The following is an 11702-nucleotide window of genomic DNA, read 5'->3' as shown; positions in this document are numbered from 1 at the left end:
AGCAGTTTTAACATAGTTTTTTTAATGGAGCATGGTATAGTTGGTACTCCTGGATCTCCAAGTTTCTTTGGTATTCCACCCTTAAAAGTATAATTAGCAAGCATGGTGGAAATTTCAACTTCAGGTATCTTTATTTTATTTGTAATAATATCTTTCATGTACTTAGCATAAGGATTGGTTTTGAGTATATCAGTTAATCGCATACGCAAAAAGATAGGTCTAATCATTTCAGCAAAGCGCTCAAAATCCTCATCATCCTTTTTCTTGGATGGTTTGTGAGGAAAAGGCATGGGTTTCTGAACCCAAGGCTCTCTTTCTTTACCATGTTTCCTAGCAACAAAGTCTTTCTTATAATAATGTTGATTCTTTGATTGTGGGTTATCAAGATCAACAACAGGTTCAATTTCTATGTCATTATCATTACTAGGTTGAGCATCATTATGAACATTATCATTAACATTATCACTGGTTTCAGGTTCATTACCAGATTGTGTTTCAGCATCAGAAATAGAAATATCATTTGGATTCTCAGGTGTTTCAACAATAGGATCACTAGAAGCATGCAAAGTCCTATCATTTTTCTTTTTCTTCTTTTTAGAAGAACTAGGTGCATCTATATTATTTCTCTGAGAATCTTGCTCAATTCTCTTAGGGTGGCCTTCAGGATACAAAGGTTCCTGAGTCATTCTACTAGTTCTAGTAGCCACTCTAACATCATTATCATTATCTTTACTATTCAAATCATTTTGAGCTTTAAGTACTTGTTCTACTTGAGTGGTAACTATAGAATCATGTTTACTAATAAGTTTAAGTTCACCTTTAACATTGGCCATATAATCACCCAAGTGTTCAAGCATATTTGAATTGTTTTTCAATTGTCTACCAAATTTATCTACGGGATTTTAGCTTTATCATATCTATAGAGAGAATTTACCTTTACTACCTATGTCGGGTTATCAAGACCATGAGGTTCTTCAATAGGTAATGGATTAAGATTATATGTTTTTTCAACAGGCGGTAAATTAAGACCATGTATTTCTTCAATATGAGGTGAATTCTTAACATCTTCAGCTTTAATACCTTTTTATTTCATAGATTTCTTTGCCTCTTGCATATCTTCAGGACTGAGAAATAGAATACCCCTCTTCTTCGGAGTTGGTTTAGGAATAGGCTCAGGAATTGGCTCTGGAGGTGTCCAATTATTTTCATTTGTCAACATATTATTCAATAGAATTTCAGCTTCATCCGGTGTTCTTTCCCTGAAAACAGAACCAGCACAACTATCCAGGTAATCTCTGGAGGCATCGGTTAGTCCATTATAAAAGATATCAAGTATTTCGTTTTTCTTAAGAGGATGATGAGGCAAAGCATTAAGTAATTGGAGAAGCCTCCCCCAAGCTTGTGGGAGACTCTCTTCTTCAATTTGCACAAAATTATATATATCCCTTAAAGCAGCTTGTTTCTTACGAGCAGGGAAATATTTAGCTGAGAAGTAATAAATCATATCCTGGGGACTACGCACACAACCAGGATCAAGAGAATTAAACCATATCTTAGCATCACCTATTAATGAGAATGAAAATATTTTAAGAATATAAAAGTAACGAGCTCTCTCATCTTTAGTGAACAGGGTAGCTATATCATTTAATTTAGTAAGATGTGCCACAACAGTTTCAGATTCATAACCATGAAAAGGATCAGATTCAACCAAAGTAATTATATCAGGATCAACAGAGAATTCATAATCCTTATAAGTAACAAAGATAGGTGAAGTAGCAAAAGTAGGGTCAGGTTTCATTCTAGCATTTAGAGATTGCTTACTCCATTTAGTTAATAACCTTTTGAGTTCATTTCTATTTTGGCAAGCTAAAATAGCTAAAGAAGCTTCTTGATCAAATACATAACCCTTAGGAATAACAAGTGATTCTTCATCATCACTTTCATCAGTATCATCAGATTCAATACTTTCAATCTCTCTAGCCCTAGCAAGTTGTTCATCAAGAAAATCACTAAGTGGCATAGTAGTATCAAGCATAGAGGTAGTTTCATCATAAGTATCATGCATAGCAGAAGTGGCATCATCAATAACATGCGACATATCAGAACGAATAGCAGAAGCAGGTGCAGGTGTCGCAAACTTACTCATAACAGAAGGTGAATCAAGTGCAGAGCTAGATGGCAGTTCCTTACCTCCCCTCGTAGTTGAGGGATAGATCTTGGTTTTGGATCTCTCAAGTTCTTCATAATGATAAGCAGATATATATCCCAAGTGACTCAAAGAATAGAGCTATGCTCCCCGGCAACGGCGCTAAAAAATAGTCTTGATAACCCACAAGTATAGGGGATCGCAACAGTTTTCGAGGGTAAAGTATTTAACCCAAATTTATTGATTCGACACAAGGGGAGCCAAAGAGTACTCTAAAGTATGAGCAGCTGAGTTGTCAATTCAACCACACCTGGAAACTTAATATCTGCAGCAAAGTGTTTAGTAGCAAGGTAATATGATAGTAGTGGTAACGGTAGTAAAAGTAATGTTTTTGGTATTTTGTAGTGATGATAGCAATAGCAACGGGAAAGTAAATAAGCGAAGAACAATATATGGTAAGCTCGTAGGCAATGGATTAGTGATGGAGAATTATGCCGGATGTGGTTCATCATGTAACAGTCATAACCTAGGGTAACACAGAACTAGCTCCAGTTCATTGATGTAATGTAGGCATGTATTCCGAATATATTCATACGTGCTTATGGAAAAGAACTTGCATGAAATCTTTTGTCCTACCTCCCGTGGCAGCGGGGTCCTTACGGAAACTAAGGGATATTAAGGCCTCCTTTTAATAGAGAACCGGAACAAAGCATTAACACATAGTGAATACATGAACTCCTCAAACTATGGTCATCACCGGTAAGTATCCCGATTATTGTCACTTCGGGGTTAACGGATCATAACACATAATAGGTGACTATAGACTTGCAAGATAGGATCAAGAACACTCATATATTGATGAAAACATAATACGTTCAGATCTGAAATCATGGCACTCGGGCCCCCGTGACAAGCATTAAGCATAGCAAAGTCATAGCAACATCAATCTCAGAACATAGTGGACACTAGGGATCAAACCCTAACAAAACTAGCTCGATTACATGATAGATCCCATCCAACCCATCATCGTCCAGCAAGCCTACGATGGAATTACTCACGCACGACGGTGAGCATCATGAAATTGGTGATGGAGGATGGTTGGTGATGACGGTGGCGACGGATTCCCCTCTCCGGAGCCCCGAACGGAGTCCAGATAAGCCCTCTCGAGAGGTTTTAGGGCTTGGCGGCGGCTCCGTATCGTAAAACGCGATGATTTCTTCTCTATGATTTCTTTCTCCCCGAAACTCAATATATGGAGGTGGAGTTGGAGTCGGAGAGGCAACATGAGGCCCACGAGGTAGGGGGGCGCGCCCTAGGGGGGCAGGTGCCCCCACCCTCGTGGAGAGACGGAGGGCCTCCTGGCCTTCATCTTTGGCAGGTATTTTTCTTATTTTCTGAAAAGTGGCTCCGTGAAGTTTCATGCCATTCTGAGAACGTTTGCTCCTGCACATAAATAACACCATGGTAATTCTGCTGAAAGCAGCGCCAGTCCGGGTTAGTTCCATTCAAATCATGCAAGTTAGAGTCCAAAACAAGGGTGAAAGTGTTTGGAAAAGTAGATACGTTGAAGACGTATCATGCTTCCGCTTTCGGTCTATGAGGGTACGTATACACACTCTCCCCCTCTCGTTTCTATGCATCTCCTAGATAGATCTTGCGTGAGCGTAGGATTTTTTTTTTGAAATTTCATTCTACGTTCCCCAACAGTGGCATCCGAGCCAGGTCTATGCGTAGATGATATGCACGAGTAGAACACAAAGAGTTGTGGGTGGTGATCGTCATACTGCTTACCACCAATGTCTTATTTTGATTCGGTGGTATTGTTGGATGAAGCGGCCCGGACCAACCTTACATGACCACGTTCACGAGACTGGTTCCACCGACACACATGCAACTAGTTTTGCATAAAGGTGGCTGGCAGGTGTCTGTTTCTCCAACTTTAGTTGAATCAAATTTGACTGCGGCCGGTCCTTGTTGAAGGTTAAAACAACAAACTTGATAAATCACCGTTTTGGTTTTGATGCGTAGGTAAGAACGGTTCTTGCTAGAAGCCCGTAGCAGCCACGTAAAACTTGCAACAACAAAGTAGAGGGCGTCTAACTTGTTTTCACAGGGCATGTTGTGATGTGACATGGTCAAGACATGATGTGATATACGTTATTGTATGAGATGATCATGTTTTCTAAAAGTAACTGGCAACCGGCAGGAGCCTTATGGTTGTCTCTTTATTGTATGAAATGCAAACACCATGTAATTGCTTTTACTTTATCACTATGCATTAGCGATAGTTGTAGAAGCAATAGTTGGTGAGACGACCACGACGCTGAAGGAAATATGCCCTAGAGGCAATAATAAAGTTATTATTTATTTCCTTATATCATGATAAATGTTTATTATTCATCCTAGAATTGTATTAACCGGAAACATACTACATGTGTGAATACATAGACAAACAGTATGTCACTAGTATGCCTCTACTTGACTAGCTCGTTGAATCAAAGATGGTTAAGTTTCCTAGCCATAGACATGAGTTGTCATTTGATTAACGGGATCACATCATTAGAGAATGATGTGATTTACATGACCCATTCCGTTAGCTTAGCACCCGATCGTTTAGTATGTTGCTATTGCTTTCTTCATGACTTATACATGTTCCTATGACTATGAGATTATGCAACTCCCATTTGCCGGAGGAACACTTTGTGTGCTACCAAACGTCACAACGTAACTGGGTGATTATAAAGGAGCTCTACAGGTGTCTCCAAAGGTACATGTTGGGTTGGCGTATTTCGAGATTAGGATTTGTCACTCCGATTGTCGGAGAGGTATCTCCGGGCCCTCTCGGTAATGCACATCACTTAAGCCTTGCAAGCATTGCAACTAATGAGTTAGTTGCGGGATGATGTATTACGGAACGAGTAAAGAGACTTGCCGGTAATGAGATTGAACTAGATATTGAGATACCGACGATCGAATCTCGGGCAAGTAACATACCGATGACAAAGGGAACAACGTATGTTGTTATGCGGTTTGACTGATAAAGATCTTCGTAGAATATGTAGGAGCCAATATGAGCATCCAGGTTCCTCTATTGGTTATTGACCAGAGACGTGTCTCGATCATGTCTACATAGTTCTCGAACCCGTAGGGTCCGCACGCTTAAAGTTCGATGATGGTTATATTATGAGTTTATGTGTTTTGATGTACCGAAGGAGTTCGGAGTCCCGGATGAGATTGGGGGCATGACGAGGAGTCTCGAAATGGTCGAGACGTAAAGATCGATATATTGGACGACTATATTCGGACATCGGAAAGGTTCCGAGTGATTCGGGTATTTTCGGGAGTACAGGGGAGTTACGGGAATTCATATTGGGCCTTAATGGGCCATACGGGAAAGGAGAGAAAGGCCTCAAAGGGTGGCCGCACCCCTCCCCATGGGCTGGTCCGAATTGGACTAGGGAGGGGGCGCCCCCTTCCTTCCTTCTCCTTTTCCCTTACCTTTCCTTCCCTCCTACTCCTACTACTTGGAAGGGCTCCTAGTTCTACTAGGAAAGGGGGAATCCTACTCCCGGTGGGAGTATGACTCCCCTAGGGCGCGCCATAGAGAGGGCCGACCCTCCCCCTCCCCCACTCCTTTATATACGGGGGCAGGGGGCACCCCAAATACACAACAATTGATCTCTTGATCTCTTAGCCGTGTGCGGTGCCCCCTCCACCATAAATCCACCTCGATCATATCGTAGCGGTGCTTAGGTGAAGCCCTGCGTCGGTAGAACATCATCATCATCACCACGCCGTCGTGCTGATGAAACTCTCCCTCAACACTCGGCTGGATCGGAGTTCGAGGGACGTCATCGAGTTGAACGTGTGCAGAACTCGGAGGTGCCGTGCGTTCGGTACTTGATCGGTCGGATCGTGAAGACGTACGACTACATCAACCGTGTTGTGCTAACGCTTCCGCTTTCGGTCTACGAGGGTACGTGGACAACACTCTCCCCTCTCGTTGCTATGCATCACCATGATCTTGCGTGTGCGTAGGATTTTTTTTGAAATTACTACGTTCCCCAACAGACGCTACGATGGATATCAAGGTGTCAAGCCGGTGACGATGGAGATCATGACGGTGCCTTGGAGATGGAGATCAAAGGCACAAGATGATGATGGTCATATCATATCACATATTTGATTGCATGTGATGTTTATCTTTTATGCATCTTATTTTTCTTAGTATGGCGGTAGCATTATAAGATGATCCCTCACAAAAATTTCAAGGTATAAGTGTTTTCCCTGAGTATGCACCGTTGCGACAGTTCGTCGTGCTGAGACACCACGTGATGATCGGGTGTGATGGGCTCTACGTTCACATACAATGGGTGCAAGACAGTTTGGAACATGTGGAATACTCAGGTTAAACTTGACGAGCCTAGCATGTACAGACATGACCTCAGAACACTGGAGACCGAAAGGTCGAACGTGAATCATATAGTAGATATGATCAACATAGAGATGTTCACCATTGAAGACTACTCCATCTCACGTGATGATCGGGCATGGTTTAGTTGATTTGGATCACATGATCATTTAGATGACTCAAGGGATGTCTATCTAAGTGGGAGTTTTTAAGTAATATGATTAATTGAACTTAATTTATCATGAACTTAGTCTAGATAGTTTTTGCATATCTATGTTATAGATCAATGTCCCGTGCTACCGTTCCCTTGAATTTTAATACGTTCCTAGAGAAAGCTAAGTTGAAAGATGATGGTAGCAACTAGACGGACTGGGTCCGTAACTTGAGGATTATCCTCATTGCCGCACAGAAGAATTATGTCCTTGATGCACCACTAGGTGAAAGGCCTGCTGCAGGAGCAGATGCTGATGTTATGAACGTCTGGAAAGCTTGATCTGATGACTACTCAATAGTTCGGTGTGCCATGCTTTACGGCTTAGAATCAGGACTTCAAAGATGTTTTGATCGTCATGGAGCATATGAGATGTTCCAAGAGCTGAAGTTAATATTTCAAGCAAATGCCCGAGTTGAGAGATATGAATTCTCCAACAAGTTCTATAGCTACAAGATGGAGGAGAACAGTTCTGTCAGTGAACACATACTCAGGATGTCTGGATATCATAACCACTTGACTTAGCTGGGAGTTAATCTTCCAAATGATAGTGTTATTGACAGAGTTCTCCAATCACTGCCACCAAGCTACAAAGGCTTCGTGATTAACTATGATATGCAAGGGATGGCTAAGAAAATTCCCAAGCTCTTCGCTATGCTCAAAGCTGCGGAGGTAGAAATCAAGAAGGAGCATCAAGTGTTGATGGTTAACAAGGCCACTAGTTTCAAGAAAAAGGGCAAAGGAAAGAAGGTAAACTTCAAGAAGAATGGCAAGAAAGTTTCCACTCCCGAGAAGAAGCTCAAGTCTGGACCTAAGCCTGAAACTGAGTGCTGCTACTGCAAAGGGACTGGACACTGGAAGCGGAACTGCCCCAAATATTTGGCGGATAAGAAGGATGGCAAAGTGAACACATGTATATTTGATATACATGTTATTGATGTGTACCTTACTAATGCTCATAGTAGTGCCCGGGTATTTGATACCGGTTCGGTTGCTCATATTTGTAACTCGAAACAAGAACTACAGATTAAATGAAGATTGACTAAGTACGAGGTGACGATGCGCGTCGGGAATGGTTCCAGGGTCGATGTGATCGCCATCGACACGCTACCTCTACATCTATCTTCGGGATTAGTTTTAGACCTGAATAATTTTTATTTGGTGCCAGCGTTGAGCATGAACATTATATCTGGATCTTGTTTAATGCAAGACGGTTATTCATTTAAATCAGAGAATAATTGTTGTTCTATTTATATGAGGAATATCTTTTATGGTCATGCACCCTTGAAGAGTGGTCTATTTTTGTTGAATCTCGATCATGATGATACACATATTCATAATATTGATGCCAAAAGATGCAAAGTTGATAATGATAGTGCAAAATATTTGTGGCACTGCTGTCTAGGTCATATTGGTGTAAAGCGCATGAAGAAACTCCATGCGGATGGACTTTTGAAATCACTTGATTATGAATCATTTGATGCTTGCGAACCATGCCTCATGGGCAAAATGACTAAGACTCCGTTCTCCGGAACAATGGAGCGAGCCACTGACTTATTGGAAATAATACATATCGATGTATGTGGTCCGATGAGTGTTGAGGCTCGCGGTGGGTATCGTTATTTTCTAACCTTCACAGATGATTTGAGAATATATGGGTATATCTACTTAATGAAACACAAGTCCGAAACATTTGAGAAGTTCAAAGAATTTCAGAGTGATGTGGAGAATCATTGTAACAAGAAAATAAAGTTTCTATGATCTGATCGCGGAGGCGAATATTTGAGTTACGAGTTTGGCCTTCATTTAAAACAAAGTGGAATAGTTTCGCAACTCACGCCACCTGGAACACCACAGCGTAATGGTGTGTCCGAACGTCTTAACCGTATTTTATTAGATATGGTGCGATCTATGATGTCTCTTACTGAATTACCACTATCATTTTGGGGTTATGCATTAGAGATAGTTGCATTCACTTTAAATAGGGCACCATCTAAATCCGTTGAGACGACACCGTATGAACTGTGGTTTGGCAAGAAAATTAAGTTGCCATTTCTTAAACTTTGGGGCTGCGATGCTTATGTGAAAAAACTTCAGCCTGATAAGCTCGAACCCAAATATGAGAAGTGCGTCTTCATAGGATACCCAAAAGAAACTATTGGGTACACCTTCTATCACAGATCCGAAGGCAAGATTTTTGTTGCTAAGAATGGATCCTTTCTAGAGAAGGAGTTTCTCTTGAAACAAGTGAGTGGGAGGAAACTAGAACTTGATGAGGTAATTGTACCTTCTCTCGAATTGCAAAATAGTTCATCATAGAAATCAGTTCCAGTGATGCCTACACCAACTAGAAAGGAAGCTAATGATAATGATCATGAAACTTCAGATCAAGTTACTACCGAACCTCGTAGGTCAACCCGAGCATGTTTCGCCCCAGAGTGGTACGGTAATCCTGTTCTGAATGTCATGTTACTAGACCATGATGAACCTACGAACTATGAGGAAGCGATGATGAGCCTAGATTATGATAAATGGCTTGAGGTCATGAAATCTGAGATAGGATCCATGTATGAGAACAAAGTGTGGACTTTGGTTGACTTGCCCGATGATCCGCAAGCCATAGAGAATAAATGGGTCTTCAAGAAGAAGTCTGACGCTGATGGTAATGTTACTGTCTATAAAGCTCGACTTGTCGTGAAAGGTTTTCGACAAGTTCAAGGAGTTGACTACGATGAGACTTTCTCACCCGTAGCGATGCTTAAGTCTGTCTGAATCATGTTAGCAATTGACGCATTTTATGATTATGAAATCTGGAAAATGAACATCAAAACTGCATTCCTTAATGGATTTCTCAAAGAAGAGTTGTATATGATGCAACCAGAAGGTTTTGTCAATCCTAAAGGTGCTAACAAAGTGTGTAAGATCCAGCGATCCATTTATGGACTGGTGCAAGCATCTCGAAGTTGGAATATACGCTTTGATAGTGTGATCAAAGCATATGGTTTTATACAGACTTTCAGAGAAGCCTGTATTTATAAGAAAGTGAGTGGGAGCTCTGTAGCATTTTTAATATTATATGTGGATGACATATTGTTGATTGGAAATGATATAGAATTTCTGGATAGCACAAAAGGGTACTTGAATAAGAGTTTTTCAATGAAAGACCTCGGTGAATCTGCTTATATATTAGGCATCAAGATCTATAGAGATAGATCAAGACGCTTAATTGGACTTTCACAAAGCACATACCTTGATAAAGTTTTGAAGAAGTTCAAAATGGATCTATCAAAGAAAGGGGTCTTGCCTGTATTACAAGGTGTGAAGTTGAGTCAGACTCAATGCCCGACCACTGCAAAAGATAGAGAGAAAATGAAAGTCATTCCCTATGCCTCAGCCATATGTTTTATCATGTATGCTATGCTGTGTACCAGACCTGATGTGTGCTTTGCTATAAGTCTAGCAGGGAGGTACCAAGGTAATCCAGGAGTGGATCACTGGACAACGGTCAAGAACATCCTGAAGTACCTGAAAAGGACTAAGGATATGTTTCTCGTTTATGAAGGTGACAAAGATATCATCATAAATGGTTACGTCGATGCTAGTTTTGACACTGATCCGGTGACTCTAAGTCACAAACCGGATACATATTTATATTGAATGGTGGAGCTGTCAGCTGGTGCAGTTCCAAGCAAAGCCTCATCGCAGGATCTACATGTGAAGCAGAGTACATAGCTGCTCCGGAAGCAGTGAATGAAGGAGTCTGGATGAAGGAGTTCATATCCGATCTAGGTGTAATACCTAGTGCATCGGGTCCAATGAAGATCTTTTGTGACAATTCTGGAGCGATTGCCTTGGTGAAGGAATCCAAATTTCACAAAAGAGCCAAACACATCAAGAGATGCTTCAACTCCATCCGTGATCAAGTCAAGAGGGAGACATAGAGATTTGCAAAATACATACGTATCTGAATGCTGCAGACTCGTTGACTAAGCCTCTTCCATGAGCAAGACATGATCAGCACCAAGACTTCATGGGTGTTAGAATCATTACAATGTAATCTATATTATTGACTCTAGTGCAAGTGGGAGACTGAAGGAAATATGCCCTAGAGGCAATAATAAATTTGTTATTTATATTTCCTTATATCATGATAAATTTTTATTATTCATGCTAGAATTGTATTAACCAGAAACTGGATACATGTGTGGATACATAGACAAAATAGAGTGTCCCTAGTAAGCCTCTATAGACTAGCTCGTTAATCAAAGATGGTTAAGTTTCCCAACCATAGACATGTGTTGTCATTTGATGAATGGGATCACATCATCAGGAGAATGATGTGATGGACAAGACCCATTCGGTAGCTTAGCATAATGATCGTTAAGTTTTATTGCTATTGCTTTCTTCATGTCATATACATATTCCTTTGGCTATGAGATTATGCAACTCCTGGATACTGGAGGAATACCTTGTGTGCTATCAAACGTCACAACGTAACTGGGTGATTATAAAGATGCTCTACATGTATCTACGAAGGTGTTTGTTGGGTTGCCATAGATCGAGATTAGGATTTGTCAATCCGAGTATCGGAGAGGTGTCTCTGGGCCCTCTCGGTAATGCACATCATAATAATCCTTGCCAGCAATGTGACTAATGAGTTAGTTACGGGATGATGTATTACGGAATGAGTAAAGAGACTTATCGGTAACGAGAATGAACTAGGTATGAAGATACCAACGATCGAATCTCGGGCAAGTAACATACCGATGACAAAGGGAATAACGTATGTTGTCATTACAGTACAACCGATAAAGATCTTTGTAGAATATGTGGGAACCAATATGAGCATCCAGCTTCCGCTGTTGGTTATTGACCAGAGAGGTGTCTCGGTCATGTCTACATAGTTCTAGAACCCGTAGGGTCCGCACGCTTAA

This window comes from Triticum urartu, chromosome 6A (assembly GCF_056163025.1).
Source record: "Triticum urartu cultivar PI428250 chromosome 6A, HENAU_Tu73, whole genome shotgun sequence".
Lineage (NCBI taxonomy): Eukaryota > Viridiplantae > Streptophyta > Magnoliopsida > Poales > Poaceae > Triticum > Triticum urartu.
This window is presented reverse-complemented; position numbering follows the sequence as displayed.